This window comes from Danio rerio, chromosome 19, assembly GCF_052040795.2.
Source record: "Danio rerio strain M-AB ecotype USA chromosome 19, GRCz13ab, whole genome shotgun sequence".
NCBI lineage: Eukaryota > Metazoa > Chordata > Actinopteri > Cypriniformes > Danionidae > Danio > Danio rerio.
Genome location: NC_141039.2, coordinates 45027664 through 45042273, shown reverse-complemented (window position 1 = coordinate 45042273; position 14610 = coordinate 45027664). Strand labels below are relative to the sequence as shown.

Sequence of the window (14610 nt, the reverse complement as noted above, 5' to 3'; positions counted from 1 at the left end):
CATCAGCTTTCAGATTAATCAGCGCACGTACGGCCCATGAAGAGCACATCAGCTTTCAGATTAATAAGCGCACGTACGGCCACCTGACCAACCAGAGGACCCAGGGTCCAACTGACCAGTCAGAGCACACAAGGCAACCTGACCGATCAGAGCACCCTAGCTTTGTAACGTTTAGATTTTATACACCGTTTCTATTTCTGCGACACATGATTAGCTTGCGTCGCATGTTTTGGTGCACACTTCATATTTTCGACTTTTTTAGAGACATTTCGATTTTAGACACCGTTTCTATTTAGCGACACATGTTTAGCTTGTGTCGCATGTTTTGGGTGCACTTCACATTTTCGATTTTTTTCGTGACATTTCTATTTTAGACACGGTTTCTATATTTGCGACACATGTTTAGCTTGTGTCGCATGTTTTGCGTGCACTTCACATTTTTGATTTTTTTCGTGACATTTCTATTTTAGACACGGTTTCTATATTTGCGACACATGTTTAGCTTGTGTCGCATGTTTTGCGTGCACTTCACATTTTTGATTTTTTTGTGACATTTCTATTTTAGACACGGTTTCTATATTTGCGACACATGTTTAGCTTGTGTCGCATGTTTTGCGTGCACTTCACATTTTTTATTTTTTTTGTGACATTTCTATTTTAGACACGGTTTCTATTTTTGCGACACATGTTTAGCTTGCGTCGCATGTTTTGTGAAGGCACGGTGTAAGGCACTTGACCAGCCAGTGCACACAGCTGCCTACTGACCAATCAGAGCACCCCAGGCCAACCGGTCGATCAAGAGAGCACATCAGCTTTCAGATTAATCAGCGCACGTACGGCCCATGAAGAGCACATCAGCTTTCAGATTAATAAGCGCACGTACGGCCACCTGACCAACCAGAGGACCCAGGGTCCAACTGACCAGTCAGAGCACACAAGGCAACCTGACCGATCAGAGCACCCTAGCTTTGTAACGTTTAGATTTTATACACCGTTTCTATTTCTGCGACACATGATTAGCTTGCGTCGCATGTTTTGGTGCACACTTCACATTTTCGACTTTTTTAGAGACATTTCGATTTTAGACACCGTTTCTATTTAGCGACACATGTTTAGCTTGTGTCGCATGTTTTGGGTGCACTTCACATTTTCGATTTTTTTCGTGACATTTCTATTTTAGACACGGTTTCTATATTTGCGACACATGTTTAGCTTGTGTCGCATGTTTTGCGTGCACTTCACATTTTTGATTTTTTTCGTGACATTTCTATTTTAGACACGGTTTCTATATTTGCGACACATGTTTAGCTTGTGTCACATGTTTTGCGTGCACTCAACATTTTTTATTTTTTTGTGACATTTCTATTTTAGACACGGTTTCTATTTTTGCGACACATGTTTAGCTTGTGTCGCATGTTTTGCGTGCACTTCACATTTTTGATTTTTTTGTGACATTTCTATTTTAGACACGGTTTCTATTTTTGCGACACATGTTTAGCTTGCGTCGCATGTTTTGTGAAGGCACGGTGTAAGGCACTTGACCAGCCAGTGCACACAGCTGCCTACTGACCAATCAGAGCACCCCAGGCCAACCGGTCGATCAAGAGAGCACATCAGCTTTCAGATTAATCAGCGCACGTACGGCCCATGAAGAGCACATCAGCTTTCAGATTAATAAGCGCACGTACGGCCACCTGACCAACCAGAGGACCCAGGGTCCAACTGACCAGTCAGAGCACACAAGGCAACCTGACCGATCAGAGCACCCTAGCTTTGTAACGTTTAGATTTTATACACCGTTTCTATTTCTGCGACACATGATTAGCTTGCGTCGCATGTTTTGGTGCACACTTCATATTTTCGACTTTTTTAGAGACATTTCTATTTAAGACACCGTTTCTATTTAGCGACACATGTTTAGCTTGTGTCGCATGTTTTGCGTGCACTTCACATTTTCGATTTTTTTCGTGACATTTCTATTTTAGACACGGTTTCTATATTTGCGACACATGTTTAGCTTGTGTCTCATGTTTTGCGTGCACTTCACATTTTTTATTTTTTTTGTGACATTTCTATTTTAGACACGGTTTCTATTTTTGCGACACATGTTTAGCTTGTGTCGCATGTTTTGCGTGCACTTCACATTTTTGATTTTTTTTGTGACATTTCTATTTTAGACACGGTTTCTATTTTTGCGACACATGTTTAGCTTGCGTCGCATGTTTTGTGAAGGCACGGTGTAAGGCACTTGACCAGCCAGTGCACACAGCTGCCTACTGACCAATCAGAGCACCCCAGGCCAACCGGTCGATCAAGAGAGCACATCAGCTTTCAGATTAATCAGCGCACGTACGGCCCATGAAGAGCACATCAGCTTTCAGATTAATAAGCGCACGTACGGCCACCTGACCAACCAGAGGACCCAGGGTCCAACTGACCAGTCAGAGCACACAAGGCAACCTGACCGATCAGAGCACCCTAGCTTTGTAACGTTTAGATTTTATACACCGTTTCTATTTCTGCGACACATGATTAGCTTGCGTCGCATGTTTTGGTGCACACTTCACATTTTTGACTTTTTTAGAGACATTTCGATTTTAGACACCGTTTCTATTTAGCGACACATGTTTAGCTTGTGTCGCATGTTTTGGGTGCACTTCACATTTTCGATTTTTTTCGTGACATTTCTATTTTAGACACGGTTTCTATATTTGCGACACATGTTTAGCTTGTGTCGCATGTTTTGCGTGCACTTCACATTTTTGATTTTTTTCGTGACATTTCTATTTTAGACACGGTTTCTATGTTTGCGACACATGTTTAGCTTGTGTCGCATGTTTTGCGTGCACTTCACATTTTTTATTTTTTTTGTGACATTTCTATTTTAGACACGGTTTCTATTTTTGCGACACATGTTTAGCTTGTGTCGCATGTTTTGAGTGCACTTCACATTTTTGATTTTTTTTGTGACATTTCTATTTTAGACAAGGTTTCTATTTTTGCGACACATGTTTAGCTTGCGTCGCATGTTTTGTGAAGGCACGGTGTAAGGCACTTGACCAGCCAGTGCACACAGCTGCCTACTGACCAATCAGAGCACCCCAGGCCAACCGGTCGATCAAGAGAGCACATCAGCTTTCAGATTAATCAGCGCACGTACGGCCCATGAAGAGCACATCAGCTTTCAGATTAATAAGCGCACGTACGGCCACCTGACCAACCAGAGGACCCAGGGTCCAACTGACCAGTCAGAGCACACAAGGCAACCTGACCGATCAGAGCACCCTAGCTTTGTAACGTTTAGATTTTATACACCGTTTCTATTTCTGCGACACATGATTAGCTTGCGTCGCATGTTTTGGTGCACACTTCACATTTTCGACTTTTTTAGAGACATTTCAATTTTAGACACCGTTTCTATTTAGCGACACATGTTTAGCTTGTGTCGCATGTTTTGCGTGCACTTCACATTTTTGATTTTTTTCGTGACATTTCTATTTTAGACACGGTTTCTATATTTGCGACACATGTTTAGCTTGTGTCGCATGTTTTGCGTGCACTTCACATTTTTGATTTTTTTTGTGACATTTCTATTTTAGACACGGTTTCTATTTTTGCGACACATGTTTAGCTTGTGTCGCATGTTTTGCGTGCACTTCACATTTTTGATTTTTTTCGTGACATTTCTATTTTAGACACGGTTTCTATATTTGCGACACATGTTTAGCTTGTGTCGCATGTTTTGCGTGCACTTCACATTTTTTATTTTTTTGTGACATTTCTATTTTAGACACGGTTTCTATTTTTGCGACACATGTTTAGCTTGTGTCGCATGTTTTGCGTGCACTTCACATTTTTGATTTTTTTGTGACATTTCTATTTTAGACACGGTTTCTATATTTGCGACACATGATTAGCTTGCGTCGCATGTTTTGGTGCACACTTCATATTTTCGACTTTTTTAGAGACATTTCGATTTTAGACACCGTTTCTATTTAGCGACACATGTTTAGCTTGTGTCGCATGTTTTGCGTGCACTTCACATTTTTGATTTTTTTTGTGACATTTCTATTTTAGACACTGTTTCTATTTTTGCGACACATGTTTAGCTTGCGTCGCATGTTTTGTGAAGGCACGGTGTAAGGCACTTGACCAGCCAGTGCACACAGCTGCCTACTGACCAATCAGAGCACCCCAGGCCAACCGGTCGATCAAGAGAGCACATCAGCTTTCAGATTAATCAGCGCACGTACGGCCCATGAAGAGCACATCAGCTTTCAGATTAATAAGCGCACGTACGGCCACCTGACCAACCAGAGGACCCAGGGTCCAACTGACCAGTCAGAGCACACAAGGCAACCTGACCGATCAGAGCACCCTAGCTTTGTAACGTTTAGATTTTATACACCGTTTCTATTTCTGCGACACATGATTAGCTTGCGTCGCATGTTTTGGTGCACACTTCATATTTTCGACTTTTTTAGAGACATTTCGATTTTAGACACCGTTTCTATTTAGCGACACATGTTTAGCTTGTGTCGCATGTTTTGCGTGCACTTCACATTTTCGATTTTTTTCGTGACATTTCTATTTTAGACACGGTTTCTATTTTTGCGACACATGTTTAGCTTGTGTCGCATGTTTTGCGTGCACTTCACATTTTTGATTTTTTTTGTGACATTTCTATTTTAGACACGGTTTCTATATTTGCGACACATGTTTAGCTTGTGTCGCATGTTTTTCGTGCACTTCACATTTTTTATTTTTTTGTGACATTTCTATTTTAGACACGGTTTCTATTTTTGCGACACATGTTTAGCTTGTGTCGCATGTTTTGCGTGCACTTCACATATTTGATTTTTTTTGTGACATTTCTATTTTAGACACGGTTTCTATTTTTGCGACACATGTTTAGCTTGCGTCGCATGTTTTGTGAAGGCACGGTGTAAGGCACTTGACCAGCCAGTGCACACAGCTGCCTACTGACCAATCAGAGCACCCCAGGCCAACCGGTCGATCAAGAGAGCACATCAGCTTTCAGATTAATCAGCGCACGTACGGCCCATGAAGAGCACATCAGCTTTCAGATTAATAAGCGCACGTACGGCCACCTGACCAACCAGAGGACCCAGGGTCCAACTGACCAGTCAGAGCACACAAGGCAACCTGACCAATCAGAGCACCCTAGCTTTGTAACGTTTAGATTTTATACACGTTTCTATTTCTGCGACACATGATTAGCTTGCGTCGCATGTTTTGGTGCACACTTCACATTTTCGACTTTTTTAGAGACATTTCGATTTTAGACACCGTTTCTATTTAGCGACACATGTTTAGCTTGTGTCGCATGTTTTGCGTGCACTTCACATTTTCGATTTTTTTCGTGACATTTCTATTTTAGACACGGTTTCTATTTTTGCGACACATGTTTAGCTTGTGTCGCATGTTTTGCGTGCACTTCACATTTTTGATTTTTTTGTGACATTTCTATTTTAGACACGGTTTCTATTTTTGCGACACATGTTTAGCTTGTGTCGCATGTTTTGCGTGCACTTCACATTTTCGATTTTTTTCGTGACATTTCTATTTTAGACACGGTTTCTATATTTGCGACACATGTTTAGCTTGTGTCGCATGTTTTTCGTGCACTTCACATTTTTGATTTTTTTGTGACATTTCTATTTTAGACACGGTTTCTATTTTTGCGACACATGTTTAGCTTGTGTCGCATGTTTTGCGTGCACTTCACATTTTTGATTTTTTTTGTGACATTTCTATTTTAGACACTGTTTCTATTTTTGCGACACATGTTTAGCTTGCGTCGCATGTTTTGTGAAGGCACGGTGTAAGGCACTTGACCAGCCAGTGCACACAGCTGCCTACTGACCAATCAGAGCACCCCAGGCCAACCGGTCGATCAAGAGAGCACATCAGCTTTCAGATTAATCAGCGCACGTACGGCCCATGAAGAGCACATCAGCTTTCAGATTAATAAGCGCACGTACGGCCACCTGACCAACCAGAGGACCCAGGGTCCAACTGACCAGTCAGAGCACGCAAGGCAACCTGACCGATCAGAGCACCCTAGCTTTGTAACGTTTAGATTTTATACACCGTTTCTATTTCTGCGACACATGATTAGCTTGCGTCGCATGTTTTGGTGCACACTTCACATTTTCGACTTTTTTAGAGACATTTCGATTTTAGACACCGTTTCTATTTAGCGACACATGTTTAGCTTGTGTCGCATGTTTTGCGTGCACTTCACATTTTTGATTTTTTTTGTGACATTTCAATTTTAGACACGGTTTCTATTTTTGCGACACATGTTTAGCTTGTGTCGCATGTTTTTCGTGCACTTCACATTTTTGATTTTTTTTTGTGACATTTAGATTTTAGACACTGTTTCTATTTTTGCGACACATGTTTAGCTTGTGTCGCATGTTTTGCGTGCACTTCACATTTTTTATTTTTTTTGTGACATTTCTATTTTAGACACGGTTTCTATTTTTGCGACACATGTTTAGCTTGCGTCGCATGTTTTGTGAAGGCACGGTGTAAGGCACTTGACCAGCCAGTGCACACAGCTGCCTACTGACCAATCAGAGCACCCCAGGCCAACCGGTCGATCAAGAGAGCACATCAGCTTTCAGATTAATCAGCGCACGTACGGCCCATGAAGAGCACATCAGCTTTCAGATTAATAAGCGCACGTACGGCCACCTGACCAACCAGAGGACCCAGGGTCCAACTGACCAGTCAGAGCACACAAGGCAACCTGACCGATCAGAGCACCCTAGCTTTGTGACATTTCTATTTTAGAAACCGTTTTTATTTTTGCGACACATGTTTAGCTTGTGTCGCATGTTTTGCGTGCACTTCACATTTTCGTTTTTTTTCGTGACATTTCAATTTTAGACACCGTTTCTATTTCTGCGACACATGATTAGCTTGCGTCGCATGTTTTGGTGCACACTTCACATTTTCGTTTTTTTTCGTGACATTTTTATTTTAGACACCGTTTCTATTTTTGCGGCACATGTTGAGCTTGTGTCGCATGTTTTGCGCGCACTTCACATTTTCGATTTTTTCCGTGACATTTTTATTTTAGACACCGTTTCTATTTAGCGACACATGATTAGCTTGTGTCGCATGTTTTGCGCGCACTTCACATTTTCGATTTTTTTCCTGACATTTCAATTTTAGACACCGTTTCTATTTCTGTGACACATGATTAGCTTGCGTCGCATGTTTTGGTGCACACTTCACATTTTCGATGTGAAGCTCGCGTCGAATGTTTTTTAAGGGCACAGTGTGAGGCACTCTACCAACCAGTGCACACAGCTGCCTTTCGACCGATCAAGGGCACGTCAGCTACCTGCTCAGCGCAATCTGGTTGATGAACTCCAGGTGCTTCTCCTCCTCCAGCTATGCGATGCTCTGTTTGCTCTTCTGCAGTGTGTGTTGGGTGTTGTCCAGCTTTTACCGCAGCGACTGGTTCTGCCAACACGCTGATGATCTGACAACACACAGACATTTGCATTATGTATACATAAAAACTGCATTTCCAGTTTAATGGATTTTTTTATAATTAATGTCATGATACGATCATCAGCATCTTAAATTCTTTCATTTCTATTATTTAGATTGTTTTACATTTATACGTATTTACATATCTATTATATTATCTTTGTATGACAATACAAAAAACAAATTTCAGATTGTAAAAGGCGTTTATAATGCATTGTCTATTAGTGGGCCAGCAAATTTGATGTTATTCTCTTTTCTCACACAAATTTTCCTTTTTCTGAAAATCTTGATAACACTTGTGTGGATATTTTCTTATTTCAGCAAATAGGATTGTAAAAAAAAAAATCATATTTATATTCCATGCCTTCTATGTTTACTTATCAGTGGTGACTTCCGCTACAAGGAAGCCTGGAAATGTGAAAAGGTCTATTAGTATAATAGATTAACAATTTAATAAATTAACATACATATACAATTAAGGGCAAAATTATTCACCCTTCAGTTAAATATTTATTCTTTTTCAAATAAATTTTAAGTGATATTAAATGGCAAAAGGAAGTTTTTACAGTATATAAGATAATATTTTCTCTTCCGGAGAAAGTCTTAGTTGTTTTATTTCAGCTAGAATAAAAGCAGTTTTAATTTTTTTTAAATCCATTAAAAGGTCAACATTATTAGCCCCTCAAGCAATATTTTTTCAATCCTTTACAGAACAAATCACGGTTATTCAATGACTTGCCTAATTAACTTAGTTAAGCCTTTAAATGTCACTTAAAGCTGAATACTAGTATCTTGAAAAATATCTAGTAAAATATGTACTTTCATCATGAATAATACTAAACAAATGGATTACTAGAAATAAGTTATTAAAACTATTATGTTAAGAATAGTGTTGAAAAAAAAATTATTTCCTTTAAACGAAAACTGGGGGAAAAATATAAAGGGGGCTAAAAATTCATGAGGGTTAAACATTCTGACTTCAAATGTACATACAAACATACATGCATATGCAGTTAGGTCCATAAATATGTGAACATCGACACAGTTCTAACAGTTTTGGCTTAAACGGCAACACAATAAATTCAAAATTAAACAAACGAGATGTGCTTTAACTGCAGACTGTCAGCTTTAATTTGAGGGTATTCACACCCAAATTAGGTAAACGCTGTGGGAATTACATCAGCTTGCATATGTGCCTCCTACTTGTTAAGGCAGCGGTTCTCAACAGCATGGTCCCGGCCCACAAGAGGGCCTTAGCAAGCTCTGTGGCTGGGTCGCATCATTTAAAAAAATTTTTAGCAGTGGACAATTAGGAGGATTATCATGTCGCCTTAGCTCATTTTATTCCCTAGCTCAGTGGTTCTCAACAATCAATATTAAATCAATTGGTCCCAGCCTGCACAAAAAAATTATTGTTTCCATTTTATTCATTATCCAAGTCTGAACAGTCTCTTATTTTGAAAAGTCTCTTATTTTGAAAATAACCATTTTCTCTCGCTTTAACCTTGGTCACTTGAGCATCCAAATGTAACCCACTAGCTGCAATGTGAGTAAAAATTAGACCTCTTTAGAAAGTTTCATTGCTAAGGGGGCCCAGTGAACGACCCATAAACTGCCAAGAAATGGATTCGCAAGCCATTTGTCAAAAAAATCAGGTGAATGCACCATGTCTTTGCAAGAAGATAAATGGATGGAGATCGCAAATGACAGCGGCCTTTTAGGAGCCGTTCGCATGTTGCGCATTTCTAGAGTTTGCACAAGTTTGTTGTTTCCAATGGAGGTGCGCATCTTGAGCGCACAAGTGGCATGACGCAGTCGTGCCAATGAATCCTGCAAGCGCACCACGAGTCACTTAACGAGAATTGACCAATCAGCTTCAGCTTGTTTCAAATATTCACATTTTGGTAAGACAAACACAGAACACACAAACACTGCAGTGCTGCAGTGCTTATTCACATTTTGGTAAGACAAACACAGAACACACAAACACTGCAGTGCTTTGTAACATGCAGTGCTTTGTAAAATATTTATCCATAAATAAAACTTTTATCAGAGCAATAGCAATGTTTTGTCTTGTTAAAAGGAGTTATTTATCTGTTATTTACTACATGGTGCGAGGCTAAAATATCAATACTAATCTTAATACAAAAATATTGATGTCAAAATTTAATTACTCCAATTATAACTACATTAAATGGTTATTTATACATTTATACATTATAACTACATTAAAAGCAAATAGCCTCCTATTAAAGCTGCCAGTCTGCAGTTAAAGAACATGTTTTTCATTTAATTTTAAATCCATGTGTTAGTTTTTAGAGCCAAAAAGGTTAGAATTGTGTCCATGTTCAAATATTTATGGCCATAACTGTATATTGGATTTATGGATGGGCCCCAAAATAGACAATTAATTGTCAATGCAAAATTTTATGAGAAGTGCATAATCACACTTATTTCTTACTGAATTAATCATCAGCCAAAATTCATAATATTGAGAGCACTGTGTATGTGCGCATTTGTTTTACCTGTGCTTCTCCCAGGCCCAGCTCAATGTCCTCCTCCAGGTCCTCCAGCAGCAGTCTGGACTCCTCCTGTGCTCCTGTTTCCGCTGTGCTTCTCCCAGGCCGAGCTCAATGTCCTCCTCCAGGTCCTCCAGCAGCAGTCTGGACTCCTCCCTGTGCTCCTGTTTCCGCTGTGCTTCTCCCAGGCCCAGCTCAATGTCCTCCTCCAGGTCCTCCAGCAGCAGTCCTGACTCCTCCTGTGCTCCTGTTTCCGCTGCGCTTCTCCCAGGCCCAGCTCAATGTCCTCCTCCAGGTCCTCCAGCAGCAGTCCTGACTCCTCCTGTGCTCCTGTTTCCGCTGCGCTTCTCCCAGGCCCAGCTCAATGTCCTCCTCCAGGTCCTCCAGCAGCAGTCTGGATTCCTCCTGTGCTCCTGTTTCCGCTGTGCTTTTCCCAGGCCCAGCTCAATGTCCTCCTCCAGGTCCTTCAGCAGCAGTGTGGATTTCTCCTGCGCTCCGGCTGGTTGACTGCAGTCCAGAATGGTTATGAGGAGTTGAGCATGTTCCCCTCGCAGCGTCTCCAAATCGATCACCAATTTAGTGTTGTAGTCAGCACGATTTCATCCTGCATCATCCACTCTAAAGCCTCATCACGGGGGTAAACCATGAAGGACATCACCCAATGAAACACACCTGCTGAGAAAAAAAACACAAACCAATTACCATCATGCTATCTTACAGAGCTCAACATAAATGAACTGAACTACTTTGAGCTTAACAAAATAATAAAACTTTAACAAGTTTGAAAAAAAGAAACAGGATGAATAAATGACTGTAGCCTTACATTGGATTTTTGCCCCATCGACTTCCACTAAAACCACACTTTTTGGTTGCAAAGTAGGGCTGCACAATATTGGGGGGAAAAAATCTGACATAGTTTTTCTGAGATAAATATTGCAATATGTTTGCTACAAAACTTAAAAATGACTATTTGGAAAAAAAAGTTTATTAAATTAAATTGATTAGAATAATTCTGTAGTGAAGGTAATTAAGTAAATTATAACAAACAAATTGCAAGCAAGTTAGGTAAGTGATGGATAAGTGTAATAAACTTTCAGAGCAGTCAAATAGTATTCAGGTATAGGGTTTTAAAAAATCTAACGTAAAATAACACCACAAGCCTGTACTGTATACATTCAGTAAAATACAAGGTTACAAATAGTAAACTTTCTTGTGACTTTCAACAAAAAAACGCATGTAAGGTGAAAAAGATCCAGCGAGTAAACTAGAGAGTGACATGCTGCTAGACATTTGGTGTGAATCCAACATTAGACATGTCATCAACACTAATGTGTATTTTAAATTGCAGTGTGTTTATGATGTGTCTCCTCTGGTGGCTGTAATACTAAAAAGCTAGGGCTGCACAATATACGGTTTCAGCATTGATATTGCAATGTGCATATCCGCAATAGTCACAACGCAGGATCTGCAATGTCAAATCGAGATTATAGTTGAGTAGGAGTTCAAAACATACATGCCTGTGCAGTTATTGCAAAGTTTAACGAGAAATATACTTATAATAGTATCATTTGTTTTAAGGACTGTGAGCGTGTAACTATTTCAAAACAGTTTAAAGCATTCAGGCACAGAAAATTAACATTTTACAAACTTCAAGAAAGATTAATATTATTTAGGAACAGTATATATGCAATGAATAATAATCAGTGTTATTTATTTTACATTTAATTAATCAATTTGTTTTACCTGAATACTATTAGACTCCCAGAAAAACCATAAAGCATTTTTTTTTCATTTGTAATTTTGCTTTAATGTATTTATCATGTCATTGTTTATTACATTTTATGCAGATGTGCTCCACTACAAAATCATCCTATTGCCATCAGAAATTATCCTAAAAATATTCATTCTTTCCAAATAGAAGAGCTTTTCATTTCACCTGTTAAAACTATACTCAATATCACTATATGTATCACAAAAAAATAAAATGTTGCTATGTCAGTTTTTTCAATATCGAGCAGCCCTACACAGTACACTGGAAAAATTGAACATTGCAATATTTTTTATTCTTCAATAAATAATCACTAAATATTTCACCAGATGACATGAATATCTCTACTTTGAAAGAATTAATCATTTTCGACTGATTGGGATGATTCTGTGAAGTGCATCTGCATAAAATAAAATAAAGTATTTACAAGCACAAATCGATACAATAAAAAACATACAATTGAAACAACGGTTTATCATTGCAAGTCTTAGAGTATTCAGGTACAGTAATTCATTCAGTAAATTTCCTTCGGCTTAGTTCCTTATTTATCAGGGGTCGCTATAGAGGTATTGTTACAGCCACAACTATAACACAAATGATGGGAAAAAACTAATGGATCGGTCTAGAAAAAATTAAGATAAACACAAACAAAATTATAGTTAAAAAGTATGGAAGGAATCGCAACAAAACTAAGGCTGAACATAAAGGGAGCACAACTTTACATCTGGAGGGCCGCTCAAGTCCCCACCTTCAAAGTGCTTCAGCGTCAATGATCTGCAGATGCAAAGAAACCTACTTAAAAACAATTTGGGTCTAAAATTGTAGAAGGTGACAAAATAGCAAAAATAAATATACAAATACATGGACATATAACTGGAATGAACAGCCAACTATTCCAGAATATGTTTTACGCATATATTGCAACATTACTGGGAAACACCCATCCATTCACACATATATACACTCGATTTAGTTTATTCAATTCAGCTTATAGCACACAAGTTTAGACTGTGGGGGAAACCAGAGCACCCTGAAGGAAACCTACACCAACACGGGGAGAACATGTAAACTCCACATAGAAATGCCAACTGACCCAGCAGAGACTCGAACCAGCAACCTTCTTGCTGTGAGGCGACATTGCCAACCACTAAGCCACCAGGTACTGTAATTAAATAATAAAAATTATTAAATTAATAAAGTTACAAACAGTACAATCTCTTATGCTTAAATCTGTTTAAAATCATTATAGTCACAGGCCTCAAAAAACGCATGAAAATGAAAAATGATTGCCCAGGCTCTACATTGCATATCCTGCGATGTGACTATTGCAAATGATCACATTGTGATATCAATGCTGAAACACTATATTGTGCAGCCCTAGCAGTGTCCCTAAATACCTATTATTTCACAGTTTCTAAAGATGCTCGCCTTGGGTGTTTACACAGAAAGGATAACCACAATTCTTTAAACAAGTTTTGAAACTTAAGTATGAAAAATGAAAATTACAAAAATGAAAATAATCCAAAAACTGCAACAGCATTTCAGCAAACAAGTTGAATCTGACGTATAACAAAACTGAAAAATTACTTGACAAATCTAATACAAATAAAAAAACACAATATATAATGTATATAAAGTTTTTTAAAGGCACGACAAATAAGAAAAAAATATTAAAACTGAAGTATATCAGTAAATGAAGACTTAAAATGTGAGCATTAATAAATATGACAAAATCAATCAGAAAATACTAAGATCACCTTAAAAAACACCACCAAGCAAAAATGCACGATTATATGGTGTCGTGGCTTTACAATCAAAAAATGCTTTTATAATGGAAGTCAATGAGGCAAAAAAAACACCAACATAGACACCAACATACTGAAAGGGTAGCCCAGACAATATGGTTGAGTTTGTGAAAAATTCAAGAGCATTTACCTAAAATATACATGTCAAAATAAATAAAATTAGAATTTTTAAATTGTGGCCAAATAAATTCTAAAAACCACTCCAGAGTGGATAAAAAAAACATCCCCAACCGCACACAAGGTTTCAGTTTATGTATATTCTATAATAAGCCTTTAGACCATAAGTCTTCAGGCTATTAATGCAGACTCCAGTTACTAACAACTGCCTGGAAAAATCAGGAGGAATCAGGAAAAATCCATCAAGGTGACCTGCAACACCACATCATCAATTTAGGAAAGATTGGTTTTATTTTTATTTTTAAAGTACATAAATAAGCAGTGCTAATGTTGTTTTGAAGTCATACTTGCATGTGATTTCAGACCGAATATTCAAATTACCATGGTAAACAATATAGGGAGCATGTCACAAGTTGCCACTGAATGAATGTGCAAATATAAAACCAACTTTACCTCAATATTGAAGTGCGCAAATATCTTACACATACTCTTTCACACAAACTCCATATAAAAGACAGAAACTAAGCTTTTTCACACTGTAACTGATCAGAAGTTTGACCTGTTTCAAGCATAGAAAAGCACCAACAATAAAGAATGCATGATTATATTGTGTCATGGCTTTACAATCAAAAAATATTTTTCTAATGGATGTTGATGGGGCAAAAAAAATATATGAAAAGCCACCAACATAACAAAATAGTCAATTTGCCCAGACTATATTGTTAAGTTTGTAAAAAATTCAAGAGCATTTTTCTAAAATACACACGTCAAAGTAAGATTTGTCACTAAAAATCATTGCATTTACTGAGGCCACCTATATCCTAAAAACCACTCCAGAGAGGATGAAAACCTCCCCAACAGCACACAAAGT

General features: G+C 38.5%; 1 long non-coding RNA gene across 2 annotated transcripts in view; it reads right to left on the bottom strand.

Annotated features, from left to right (window-relative positions):
* The window catches only part of LOC141379178 (uncharacterized), a 94119-nt gene that overhangs the window by 73913 nt on the left and 5596 nt on the right, over positions 1-14610 (bottom strand). Inside the window, exons 2-5 of one of the 2 annotated variants that reach the window (XR_015945458.1) lie at positions 10367-10724; positions 10056-10198; positions 7263-7519; positions 6404-6975 (exon numbers count right to left, since the gene is read on the bottom strand). This is a non-coding gene — a long non-coding RNA (uncharacterized LOC141379178). The other variant, XR_015945457.1, reaches the window with a different exon arrangement.